The sequence below is a fragment of the Centrocercus urophasianus genome, unplaced genomic scaffold, assembly GCF_019232065.1.
Source record: "Centrocercus urophasianus isolate 14NV4802_14NV808 unplaced genomic scaffold, USGS_Curo_1.0 seq_14, whole genome shotgun sequence".
NCBI classification, from domain to species: Eukaryota; Metazoa; Chordata; class Aves; order Galliformes; family Phasianidae; genus Centrocercus; species Centrocercus urophasianus.
The window spans coordinates 20601667-20616053 of record NW_024884586.1 but is presented as its reverse complement, the minus strand read 5'-3'; the positions used below and the strand labels follow the sequence as shown (position 1 = coordinate 20616053).

General features: G+C 44.2%; 1 protein-coding gene across 1 annotated transcript in view; it reads right to left on the bottom strand.

Annotated features, from left to right (window-relative positions):
• MAP3K9 (mitogen-activated protein kinase kinase kinase 9) overlaps positions 1-14387 on the bottom strand; it is a 105075-nt gene that overhangs the window by 34258 nt on the left and 56430 nt on the right. The window lies entirely within an intron of this gene.

The following is a 14387-nucleotide window of genomic DNA, read 5'->3' as shown; positions in this document are numbered from 1 at the left end:
AACATGCAGACTCTGAGCACTGAAGATGGCAGAGAAGCTTCGTATAAAGAACTCTGCTCCCCCCAAAAAAACTTTTAAAGTAAAAGGAGAAAACCTGGTTGCTTGTAACTGAAGCTAGATTTAAGACAAAGTCATCTGACCAACTGTGTCATCATTTCTGAAGGCGTTCCCCAGTCTATTTGTGTATGAGTGTGCACATGCATGGGGCACAAAGTGGCCATAGGCTGCAGTCTCGAGGGCAGAGCAGTGCAGGCAGAGCTGGACCAGACCTTGTGCGGCTATCCATCCCATCCCACTATGCTTAGTGTTGGTTAGGTCTCCCCTGTCCAAGCTGAACCAGCGTGACAGCCAGAAATGTGGCTTTGCCTCTTCTGTAACTCCTAAACATCTTGTCTTACAAGCACTGAACAGAGGACATCTCTTGATGAGGGGTGGCAGCTCCACAGACCCTAAAGCCATTGAGAAGACTCTCCCCATTTTGCACCAGTGAGACTCCCACCCCATCTCAGCTCCTCTGATTCCAGGCTTTTTTGATTTCTTACTGGGGAGAATAAAATCCACACTGCAGAGAAGTCTAAGCCAAGCAGTTGCTGCAGCCACATAAGGTTACTTTTTAAAATAAAAACAGTATTTTTCAGGTAACTGGAGAAACAGAAAAAATCTTGAGCTGAAATGCTAGCATGGTAAAGTGCTGAAGAGCAGAAAGTTCTGGGTTTTGAAAGCCTTTTCTGTAGGGGGTCTTTGTAAGAAGTTAATATCCAGACACTGACATTTCCCCACAATAATGGAAATGGAAAGGAAAAGGAGAGCTTCTGTGAGTGGGAAAAACAGGTTGAATGAAAAGTCTTACAACAAATCAGTCAAAGAAGATCCTGAGACCCTGCTTGGATGCGAGAGAAGAAAGACAGAAGCAGAGACCTGTAAAGAACTAAGGAACCTAGAAAAGAGTTTCATTGACAGCATCTATAAAGGAAGTTTGGAAAAGGAACAGAGGAGAAAGTGACACAGATACCCCTAACCTGCACTCTGAAGGAAGGAGCTGGCAGGAGCTCTGACTCCAGGGTAGAGGAGGGATTTCTGGAATGTAAGACACAACAGGGAGTAAAACAGAAGAAAATGAGAAAATAGGGAAGTAGAATATGGTAGGAAAATGAAATATTGAGCTGGTAGCAAGACTTCCCAGCCATGGCAAGTAAGACTTGGGCATCTGTGTAATGAGATCCCACCACAGCTTAAGATAGAGGGAGAAAAATGAGACAGACATCCTCCTGAAGACACGTGTAGGAAGCCTCAAGCAGAGGCCATTTGCCAGACCTCTAAATGCTGATCCTTTTCTTCTGCCTTTATATTGCTTTCCATATGGCAGACCAAGAGACAGACCAACTTGCCTTGCCTTAATGTTTTTTAAATTGTACTGGGGCAGGGGGACACACATAAGGTTGTTGTTTTAAAATCTGTGTTGTCTGGAAGTGGTAACCCATCTTCATTATTTGCTTTGGTAACAGACTTGTTTTGGGACCCAAAACAAATAGTGTTTTTTAAGTCACACAGGGAGTGTGACTTCCTTGATGACTTCAGATTGCAATCCTTTTGCAAAACTGTCCATAAGCAGGCTGCTGTTCCAATTTGTTAGAGGAATTGTTTAGCTGTAAGTGCTTCTGTTTCAGCAGTGACTCAAACTCAAATGCAGTCTCCCCTTGTCCCTCTCCTTCAGCAGCATCTTCAACTCTCCTTCTAGACAGAAACTGCTGCTGTGCTTGTGATACTAAATTAAAATATATCTCATTGACCACTAGGAAAAGTACATATTCAGATTACCCAGAATGAAACAGATGGACTAAGCATTCCTTTGATTTTGCTTAGCAAAGACAGCTGGAGGATTTACAGTTGGGGACACAAGGATTTTTGCTTCCTTTAAACAATAGTGGGTTGTTTGTAACTAGCCTGACTACGAGGGGCATTCTTGGTCAGTGATGACAACACAGAGAAGCAGCATAGTGCATCAAGAACAGGCTCAGGCTGAAGAGACTGTGGCAGCACCTCCCTGACAAGGGCTGACAGAGCTCTGCAGAATTCTTCCTCTTCACACAGGAGCAATGCTGGGCTACAGCAAATCTTCTGGCATCAGTTAAAACCCAGCTGTCTCATATTACCTCCTACAAACTTCTGCTTATAAAAATGGCCACATGTAAATGGCATATTCCCTCAGTCAGAGCTGTTCTCCTGCATTTTGCTAGGACTGAATTAGATCCAAGCAACAGCTTGCTGACTTCAGTAGGTTGTCTGTGAGGCTTGGCTGCCTGCTGGCAAGCCCTGAGCATGGACACATAAGCCTGTTCCTGAAATAAGCCCTACAAGCCAATATGCACAACGTTTCACAGGACCCTTCAAATCTCTGGTGAAATCTGGCTGCCCTACCAGGATGCTCACCAAAATGCAGGCATAGGCAGTGCCTGAACAGAACAAATGGGGTCATCAGGAGGCTGGACCCTGACACCAGCTTTGCAGGCTGGAGGAGACAGTGTGGCCCAGATTGGCACATCCCCATTGCTGGCTCTTAGCTGCACCTCTTTCAGCCCGCAGTGCTTCGATGCTGAGGCTGCACTATCATTCTGGGAGTATGCTCCTGTTCCTAGGTGCTCCTTAAAACCCAAGCAATAAGGGCTACAAACATACCAAACAAACCATAAAAAGCTGTGGCTTGTTCTAAGCTATTGTGATGCAGGAGGACTCACTTCATCATTTCTTAATATTTGTGTCAGGCAGTGCTGTCTGCTCATGTGTCACACAGGCCTGGGCTTTTGTGTAAGTATAGAAAAACAGTTACCTAGTCAGTGACTCCCTATGCTTGTCCCCAGCCCAACAAGATGGAAGGGCTGAGAAAGACAGAAACCTGCCTTGGATACAGCCAAACCAACATGTCCCAGCAGCACCCCAAACTTTCACCTCAACCTGTAGAGTTTAATTTGCTCTTCAGCAAACCTAAAGTCAGTCTCCCAGCATCAGTTTGGCAATGTGGAGGAGCTAACAGCCACTCCACAAAGTCTACCATCATCTCAATAGGCAAAATGAGTAAGAGGTTGTATCCATTTGCTCAAGGAATAAAAGTAACAGTTTATCTTTGTTGTCTTTGTTTGTTACGTGGGGCCACTATGGCACACTAATCAAGCTCCACTTCACCTTATGTGGCTTCTGGAAAATGACTGCCATATGAGAGAAGAAAAGGAAAAGCTGTACATGGTAAGAGGGTCTGCATCTGCAGATTACAGGTAACTGTGCAGCTTGACTATAATCCTCCAATTTATAGCAAACAGAGTCAGAATTCAAATCAACAGAAAAATAAGGAGGCCTACAATGCTGCTAGCAAGGATTCTCATTATAAAATGAGCTAGGTTTTATTTCTGACAATAATTTTCTTCTCAAGAAACAGATCTTCTAATACACATGCTGTCCTTAAGAGATCTCTCTTCCTTGCAGTGGTCTGGGACAGCAGTTTTCTACTCCAACTGTTATTTGTCCAAAGACTGATGTGGAGCTAGGAGATTTTTACATCTCTGTGATCCAACATTAGATGGAATTAGTTAATAAAGGAGAGCTGTCTAATAAAAGATGGAATCTCTCACTCATCACCAGTGTAAATACAGATTGCCTTCAGGAATGTCAGAGCTCTACTAATGATGAGCAAGTCAAGTTATATCATCTCATACCATAAAGCTGAAGCAATACTAACTCTGAAAATAGGTCTGGAAAAGATCCTCAAGAGAGCACCTACATCACCCCATTGCCTTAAGGCAATTAGGTCAGACTAAGTTAAACTGCTGCCAAGAGGTGTTTGTCTAACCTGTTCTTAAAGGCCTCCTATAGCAGAATACCACAGCCTACATAAATGGAAAGGTAAGAGACTTTTTATTAAAGCTTAAACTAAGTCTCCTTTGCAGTGATTTCAACCAATCAATTTACAGCAGACGTGACAAATTTATTCCTTCTTTTTGCAGAAATCTCTAATCTTTGCAAAAGCCTCTTTTCTAAAACTGATCTTTCAGCTTTTACCAACATTTCTTCAGCTGAGTGGCTCTCTCTGTTCCCCTGGCTTACCTTCGCATTACTTCCAGGTGGTTTCCATCTGCATTTGAATGCAGTGCTGGGAACAGGACAGTCCTCTAGGTTCCCAGCACAAGAGGGAGTGGAAACATTATTTCAGATGTCCTATGTACAACAGGTCTACTTATTGATTCTAATAACAAGTTTTGCATTCCTTGCAGTATCAAGAAAATTTTGACTCACATTCAAGACTCATCCCAGACTGCTCTGCTCATTCCCGCTTTAATTTCTCATTCAACACTCCTTACTGAGTTGCATCCTGTTTGAGAAACAATTACATTTCATGGAATGAGGAATCATGGTTCTTTATCCACACAATGAACAGATCTGCATCTCTCTGGTCTTGAAAGGACATGCGTAGTCAAATTTTAAGACATAAATCACCAGCTTTGAGGCAGGGGGAAATCAGTATAAGTGTTTCATTTTTGTAGTGTTGCTAGCAAGATCTTCAGGGCTTTGCAGTCCTTTACCATTTAAGAAAAACACTACTCTACAGCTGAGAGTCACAGCCTGTTGGGAACATCACTCAAAAGCAACTCCTTCTGTTCTTTTAGATCACCCTACAGAGTCAAGCACATTCAGATCATCCACAGCAAGCAAGATTAATAATGCCTGAGCAAGATGTGAGCATTTAAGAACAACAGCACTAAAATTCAGACCTATCATGTTTTTCTTCATGCCCATTAAGTTATTTTCCTATCATCCCACAGTCAAAAGAGAGTCATTTCTTTCAGAGAGCTTCTAGGCAAGGATCACAGGCAGTGCAGCCCAAAGATTTTATCTAACATCACTGAATATCTTCAGCCAGTGGAAAAGCCAGCCTTGAACTGGATCTGACTGGAAGACCCATGGCAAGACCAGACTCAAATCTGCAGCCACTTGGTTACACTGAACTGTGCTGAAGAACACTCATCAAATCCCCTAATCATTGCAGGCTCCATGACTGGGTTCATGTTTAAAAGCATTAACTACTGAAACAAAATTACTGCTCGTAGAAGTAAATCTTTGCCTTTTCAGGGCTTTCAGGAATGCTATAAAGCCTGCAATGTATGCTGCTGTGTGAGATCTTCAAGCCAGAGTCCCTCTGAAGAGTGGGTGAAGCAGCCGCGAACAAGCATGTAGCATTCATCTCGTTGTACAGTGTCTTGCATGTGCCCAGAGATTAAATAGTTCCAACTTACCACTCTTGATGGGAGCAGTGAGCCAAAGGCATCTAAAAAATATCAGGAATCTGTGGAAAACCTGAGGGAATTTAGCCTGAAAATGTGGTCCAGCTCCAGATAAATGCTGGCATCTCCCAATGGTGTTTAAGAGAATAATGCTGATTTAAGCAGTTGCGGATTTGGCTTGGGGCTACATTGCTAAAAATCAGCTCAGAAGGGAAGAAATGTTGCGTAGAGTAGTACAAGCTGGACTTCTCCTAGATCTGTTCCCCGTATTGCTTGGCCCAATTACAGAGCAGTGCTGAGCCTCGTTTTTCCAAGCACTGAACTAACCCCATCTCACATTGCTGGTTATGGAAGAATTTAGCAAGTAATGTTTCAAGCACACTTTTGAATGGACTCTCTGAGCATGAAGTATTGTTGCTGCTGCTGTTAAAAACAAGAACACAATCTGCTGCTGAATAATTCATTTGATGCAAGAAAAGCCAGTGAGTTGTAGAACAAAAAGGCCGTACAATGAGACATAATTGCAAAGTGCTTCTGGGGAACGGGATGCAGCTGGAGCTCTCAGGTTGGCTGGCAGCAGCGTGCTGCAGCCAAGAATGAACACGCACTGGGGTGCCTACCTCATGTTCAGAACTGTTGTAGCATTTTGCCTTTAACTTCTGAGATCTCAAAGCACATAACAGACCGGTTACAAACTACAACGCTCTTCTGGGTTTCTAGTTCTGTTTTACAGATGAACAAAGTTAAGGTCCAAAACCTAATGCCCACAGTGGCAGAGTGAATCACAGCATGGAGACAAAACCTCAAGTCCAGACTCTCCGGCTTCTGCTCCAGGCTCACCCTCCCTCCTCACTGCTTTCAGGACATTGTTACACACTCGGCTCCTTCACTTTTCTTCTCCATATCTTACAACCACAGGCTTGGAGGCACCAACTCAGGTAAAAGAGGGGGATTCAGCATTCCCCAGCCTTCAGGGCACTTTGTAAGGCACCCAAAGTACTTTTGGCTTTTCTTGTAAGCCTCTTCTTCATCACATCACACAAAAAGTCTCCCTCTGCCCTGGCTTGGGAAGAAAACCCATTTATGTACCTAACGCTACATACGTTCTTCATGTATGGTCAGTCACTAGCCTTGAAATGGATATAAGGCCTCAAAAACTGCTGCATGACTTTACAGTCATGTATGGATACAGAGCTGTGGTACCCTGATTCTCTCATGAGGACTGTGGAAATTATCAGTGTACCACCAGAAAACAGACATCAAAACAAAAATTAAAACAAACTGAAACCCATTTTAGCTCACTAGTCACCTCAAAATACCTGGAAGACAGACTTCCCAAATATCACTAATGGATTCAAGCCTGACTTGGGGGATGGAAATGTAAAAGTCCTTCCTGCATCCCTATGAATTCTGGCCAATAAGCCTGGAAGGTATGAATGGCTCAGAGCCAGAAAGAGAAAGTGGAACACGAGAAGAGGCTCCATGATGCATTTTCTCTATAATAGCCAAAATATCCCTCTGTTCTTTCTCATATATCATAGAGGAAGCACAACTGGAGTGTGAAAAACCATTTAATGGATTTAGTAATAGTATTGATCTTCTGTCATTTAAAAAGGGACCGGGAGCTTAATCAGATCTGCAGTAGTGTCTCATTACTTACTTTGCCAAAGGAAAGGATTAGATATCAGAGAAAGCAAAGGCCTTCAGCAGGCACAGTTTGCTCTGCAGGATGAAAATCCATCCATATACTCTCAGCCATATACGCCTTTAAAAGGGAAAGATTCCAAACAACTCTCCATGAGATTCTGCCTCAGCAGCAATAAACAGAGCTAGACAGCAATGCAGCAAACCTGCTCTTAGCTTTTCAGCATCCTGATTTAGCTCTGTAATCTGGTTACCTAAGCTTGAATACTAGAAATTTTACTGCAGATTACAGTCAGAGGCCGACTGAACAAGTTTTCACCTTCCGAGTTGCCTTTCTCCTAAGAAACCAAGTGATGTGTACTTGCAAGCTGAACATATCTGACTGGCAAAAAGCACTGAGATAGAATAAACAAGGAACCCCCCTGATGGCAGTTTTACAGTCACACCTGAAGCAACAGAAAATGTGCTCGTGGCCCATAGTGCCTTTTTAAGAAATGCTGAGACAATTTCATCTCCATAATTCCCTGCTCTGTCTTTGAGGAGCACACAGGACATGGCTGACTCTGTACCTGGCACTTTCAAGGCTGTGCTGGCATAGCACGGGTCTGGAGCACTGGGGAGGCAGTACAAGTTGGCTCCAGCAGGAGCAAGCAAAACATTGTAGGCTGAGCACAGTGACTTTACGGTGAAAATGTTTTTGTTAACATCTCAGAAATTCTGAGTATCTTCTGCGGTAGGTGTGCACATCCATAGGCTTAATAAATAATCTGTTCTAGTTTGGCTTGTGGGAGATACCTTAAACAGCCAGTCCAACGCCATGCAAACGCTATACTCTAAACCTCTGCATCAGTGTCTACTACTGAATCCCAGCAACAACCAAGGCAATCCAGGAATCTCTGGATTTCCAGTTACTGGAAAGGTTTCTCATCAGTATTCTTCTATTTACTCATTTCTGGGGACTTCTGACTTAAAACTGCTCACTGTGTAACACAAGAAGCTGGCGGACAGCTTGCTGTCTTGGATTTTGATCTAACCTGATCAGCTGTGCCACTGTTTTTATCATCCTGACCCGCATTCACCTCAAGATGAGTTTGCCGTTGTCCACGCAGATCTGCAGAGGTGATGAGATGGCATGTCACCTGGGTCTGGAGATTTGGGATGTCCTTGATATGTGAGGAAAGGAAGACAGACAACAGCAGTGCAAACTCTCCCTGTACAAGTGGTGGATTTCACCCAACTGTCAATGAAGGATGACATATTTAGCAGAAAAGGAACACTTTCTTTACTGATCCCATTAAGAAGGTGACAGCATTGGAAAAGTGCTATTTATCGTTTACTTTTGCTGTAGCATATTACATAGAATCATAGAATCATTTGCGTTGGAAGGGACCATTAAAGGCCATCTAGTCCAATTCCTCTGCAATGAGCAGGGAAACCCACAACAAGTTCAGAAGTGCTCAGAGCCCCATCCAGCCTGAGCTTGAATGTCACCAGGGACAGGGCATCCAGCTCTCTGGGCATCCTATGCCAGTGCCTCACCAACCTTACTGCAAAAATCTTCCTTATGTCCAGTCTAATCTCCCCTTTTATTTCGAAACCATTTCCCCTTGTTCTATCACTACAGACCTTGCTAAGGAGTCTTTATTACAGCCCCCCTTTAGATACTGAAAGGCTGCTTTCAGGTCTCCCCAGGGCCTTCTCTTCTCCAGGCTGAACTGCCCCAACTCTCTCAGCCTGTCCTCACAGGAGAGGTGTTCCATCCCTCAGATAATTTCTGTGGCCCTTCTCTGGATGCACTCCAACTGGTCTACAATCTATCAATTGTATCAGTCCTATCTGGACATGGTATTACAGGTGAGGCCTCAACAAGCACAGAGCAGAAGGGCAAGATTATCCCTCTCCACCTTCTGGACACACTTTTTTGGATGCAAACCAGGATACGGTTGGCTTTCTGGGCTGTGAGAGCACATTACTGGCTCACGTCCACCTTGCCATTCACCAGTACTCCCAAGTCCTTTTCGGGAGGGCTGTGCTCTATCCTTACACTCTCCAGCTTGTACTGATAGCAGGGATTGTCACAACCCACGTGCAAGACCTTGTCCTTGGCTTTTTTTCAATCTCATGAGGTTCTCCTGGGCCCACTGCTTGTGCCTGTCTAGGTTTCTTTGGATGCCATCCCATCCATCAGGCAGGTCAAATGCACCCCACAGCTTGGAGTCATCTGCAAACATGCTGAGGATGCATTCAATCCCACTGTCAACATCACTGATGAAGATGTTAAAGAGCATTGGTTCCAGTACAGACCCCTGAGGGACACCACTTGCCACTGACTACAACACACCACTTGAAATTCTGTTACATAACTTCAGTCTGACATTAGAGTCCAGCACCTCCGATTTTAAGAAGCCTGTACTTCTGAGTCTGATGTAGATCCAGAAAGCTTAAAGACAAGAGGATCCAGCTGCTGCAAATGCATTTTCTGACTGCAGAAGTCCCAAGCGAAGAGCAATTTTATCTTATGCTCAGCCACCTATTTCACCCAATAAATGAACGTCTGCTGAAAGACTGCCTTGTCTTCTGTTACAATTAAGAGAGCTTGTCCAATCATGCTGGAGCTGTGCTTGCCAAAAGCTGCAGCCCACAGCTATAAGGACACAAAGCATTGCAGCTTCCTCCTTAGAGCATCCTGTGTTCACACAGAAGTGCTTTTGTCCCTCTTTCACCTTTTGCTCATGGTGCCACAGCCCTTCTTAAATGCTCTGCCTGAAGTTTCCTACCAGGCTTGTAACTCCCTCCCCATCTGCTACACCGCCTTACATCCACAGTCAGTTAAAATTGAAAAAAAAAAAAAAAAGGTATTTTTGGCTACCAGCATTTACTCTGAACCCTACTGACTTTGGGGTTGGAACTGAATGATCTTTGAAGTCCCTGCAACCTAAGCCACTCTATGACGACTTTACAGGAGTGGGTGACTCCATCTTCGTGGGTACAGCCTTTGCACTGCACAACTGAGCTGCAGGAAAGCCCACCAATTTATGAAATTAAACTCTCAAAGTATGATCCAGAAAGCTGTTAAATGCTTCATTTCTGCTGTCTTTTTTTTTTCCCCCCATTTGTCATCACCCTTAATATAAATGAAGTCTTACGGCCTGAAAACAGACATTCCCTAGAGGTGTAGAAAAAAATCAGCAAAAGTAAAGTGCCTTTTTGGAATTATACTCTATAATAAGCTAGTGCTACTAAAACTGCTAATACTATTTGAAAGAGGTATTTTGTTTTGCTTTTAATTCATGATGTTTTGATGTGCGACGTGAGAGGCATACTACAGTGCCTCTAGGCTGCTGCTGTGGCACTGGCTGCATATCCCTCCTGGAAGCTGCAGTGAACAGTGCACATCCCAGAGCAGGGGCTCTCTACTTGGCCAGTTCTCAGCTGCTTAGACACTCCCACCCTGCCCTCACTCTTACTCCAGGCACTATTGCTCAAGTGCTCATACTTGCACATTTTGCTGTTCTCTGCTATAAGCCTGTGGTTCTTTATTGGAGTGACACCCAGAATATCATCTATCTCCTCAGAGAAATCTTTACTGAAGGCATATAGGGAAGAGAAGGCAAGGACAGAGGGAAAGAAGGGCATGCTATAGAAAATGGGATCTCCTACTCCCCTTGCCATTCAAAATGAGTTGTTTCTCCTCTCCCCCTTAGTTGTGCCATGCTCTTTACTTGCCTCTCCCTTTCCCATCCACAGCTACAGCTACAAAAAGGATGTTACCCAGCACAACAACCATCTATCTGCCTGCCAGGTGAGGTGAGAAATTATTTTACTTTCCCTGCCCTTTGCTGAAGTTAGCACAACTAAAAGCCTGAGTATGGAAGGTTGGATATTAGGAAAAATTTCTTCTCTGATAGAGCAGTGAAGAATTGGAACAGGCTGCTGAGGGAAGAGGTGGAGTCACCAGCCCTGGAGGCATTCAAGAAGTGTGCAGATGTAGTACTGAAGGATGTGGTTTAGCGGGAATGGTGGTGATGGGATGATGGTTAGACTAGATGATCTCAGGGGCTAAGGATTCCAGGCTAAGGGCAGTTCCAGGGCACAAAGTTCCAGGGCACAAAGACAAATCACTGTTCCCTGCGCTTCTGTCCCCTTGCCCATGCTCCAACAGCAGCAGACACACTAATTTACAGCTACAGCCCAAGGCTTTAGTCCTCCCTCATCATTCACCTCCTCTAGCTGCTGTGTTGGGCCTTAAAGGGTGTGGAGCTATAGAGCAGAATGGGATTTTCTTCCTCAGGTGATGCTCCTTTCTCCACAAAATGGTATTTTGCTCTTTTCACTTTTGTGTTGGTTTTATTTGTTAATCCAGAGGCAACTCTACTTCTAGGCTCAGATTCTTTCCTGAGGTTCTGCTTCTCAACCACCACTTCCCTATTTCCTTTGAATCAATACAGCTTTATTTAGGATGGCATATTTCCCAGAAACTGCATCCTCAAATCCCTGTGAATAACTCCAGACCACGTCCTATATCTGGGACAAACTTCTTATAAATATAGTACAGAGTGAAAACATTCATCCATACTGTATTTGTTTCACCAAACCTCACATTATTGACCCTTTATCTTTCCTGCAGCTCACAGATTTTCTATCAGTATTTTTCTCACCCTCAAATGTTGGCATGACGCAGCTGTGACCTTTATGCAGCTCTGATTACAGCCACATAAAATGCTGAAGAAGATGCCTCTGCTTGATTAGCTGAAGTCCATGCAAGTCACAACTAAACGCTTGACCAAACCTCTGAGTAGAACACAACATTTTCTTAGGAAACTTATCAGAAAAGTAGCCTCAACTTTTGTATATCATTTTTCTTCTTAATGTGTCATTAAATGGCAGATTTTTACGCTATATTACTCAGTACCTAGCTGTAGCATTCATCGCTTTCCTGGTAGCACTGTTCTTACTGGAGCATCATACGCTTCCCTATAGACCTCTAGAGATACCCAGCCATCTTGTTTTAATGTTATTATCCTTGCAAACAACTCTAATCGTGCAAGAGAGCAGACTAATGAATACCTAAAGCAGAAGAACACTTGAGGAAGATCTATGAGAGAGCTGTGGTCAGAGAAGAGAATTAAGAGGCAGTGCTCCAACACTCTTCTTTCAGCCTTGTTTAAAGCTTGCACCTTCAAAAAGGTTTTTAACTTCCTACTGCCTTGGTTTGTGAATTGTAGAATGACCCATGTAAGAGGCTTACTTGGAATACTAAATTGAGTTTGCAAAGATCCTGGATACAAGGATAATAAGGGCAAGTACACGTGTACACACACACACACACACACACACACACATACACACAAGTAGGCCTGCACTTTCTATGCCCCGTGATCACAAAGCTTCTGTTCTAAAATGGCCATTTTAACCACTTCCTTCTCCTACCTAGGAAATAAAAGAAGATGCACTGCTATACAAGGTGCAAAACTGACTGATAACAAATGATATCCTGCAAACGCACACAGGACACATGAGAACTCACTGCTCCCAGAGCTAGTGATGGGATGCAGGGCTTCATAGCGTGCTGTCACAAGGCTAGGATGGGACCGATCCCTCCTGACCCATGCATAATGCTTCTCTGGCTGCAAGAATGGGAAGAACCTAACATTCAGTGGCACTGGCAAAACTGGCAGTTTGCAGCTCTTTGCAGGCAGTAGAGCTGTGTGGTGGCAAGTTGCCAAATGTCTACTGTAAAACCCCAACTCCTCAGTGAAATGCAATTCCCGCACAAGTTGCCAGCCTGATGATGAGAGGAAAGCAAGATGTGGAGTTCCACTACAGAGGGGGACATGCTCCTTTCCTGACCACCTGCCACAGTGACACAGGCTACAGGTGAGTAAATTCCTTCTGAGGATCTTTTACGACATCCACCTCTAAAATTATGCAGGCTGCAGATCCCAGATGGAAGCTCTGTTTTTTTTTCCTTCCAATATACAGAAGCCCTTTTACCTCTCAGCTGCCAAAAGAGGCATGAGGATGGTGACAGGAAAACGATCAGCAAGTCTTTACCAGTGACAGCCATCAAGACACAGCCATATGTAAGCCTCACTCCTGCTTCCTGCCCTTATCTGTCCGTAAGCTGCTAAGTGAACATCTAATGAGCCCGAGCAGCTCCCCTGCTGAGGAACAACCCCCTCGCCCTCCCCCCAATGCCATATAGCCCAGAACTGCTCAGATCCGCTGCAATCCCTGCCTGGCTCAGCACCTAGGGACAGTTCTGCTGTCCCACCAGCCATACACAGTGAGTGACAAGGACTGTCAGACACACCCATGGGGCCCGTGCTTCTTACCCCTGCTACTACCAGTCCTCCTGCTTACTTCAGGTGCACTGCGTTAGCACCAAGGGAGCCACATCAGAAGCTGCTTCTTAGCATTGCTAATAATCGCACATGAAACTCTTAATCTATTTTTAAATGAAGGCTGAGTACTCTGAAAGATGAAGGACTAGGACAAGAATTTAGCAAAAAACATAACATGGGGAAAAAAAAAAAAAAAAAAAAAAAAAACATTTTCAGGGTCTTCTGAGACAAGCTGCAGGGAGGTTATGCAACAAGGTATTCACATCCACTTCCTGCGGATGTCCAGAGGTAATGCATGGCCCTGGAGATAATGTGCTGTCAGCTGTGGGATAGATGTCTTTAGTCCTGCCCAGGCAGTGTGCTCCAGGAGCAAGAAGCCTACCAGAATAATGAGCAAGCAGTGTGCTACACTTAAACTCCACCATCACACCTTCCAGTAAGGGGACATGACTCTGCATTATCCTCACGCATCTTTAGATAGGGAGCAGTAGGCTTGTGTTTTGGTTTGTGGGGTTTTTTTTGTTTGCTTTTTGCAGGGAGGAAAATAGAAGCCCATGGGACTTACCTAGCTCAACAGGGGTAAGCAGTTGTGCGGCAGGGCTGGGAGCAGAGCTGTGCACTAAACCCCTTGTAATGCCCAGGTAAGACTAACAATTTCCCTTGCATGGGGTGGCAGCTTCTGTGTGACTGACTGGGATAAGTGCTGAAACCACATCTGTGTAGCACACAGCCACACAGCACTTGGTGCCTAAGCACAGTGGCTGGTTATCAAATGGCCTGAAGCAAATTAAAGCCATGGACCTGCCTGAGCAAGGCTTCTTTTCCATGCCGTCTAGTATACATGCATTAAAATACATGATGTATTTATCGTTTATTTTTGGTCTGTCACTGACAGAGCATAGCATTCAAATGTGGATGTGGTAAATTTTCTCCAGCATTAAAGTGAAAAAATGAAGCAGTCATTGTAGAAAATTTTGTTCTTCAAGTTCTTAGGACACAGTCCATCACAGCCTGAATCACCCACCATCACCGCAGCACATACCTGTTGTCTATAACCTGGGTTGTCTTTTTATGGAAAATCCACCTCCTTAACAGCCTGGTGCAGGACAATGTGATTAACAATACCTCT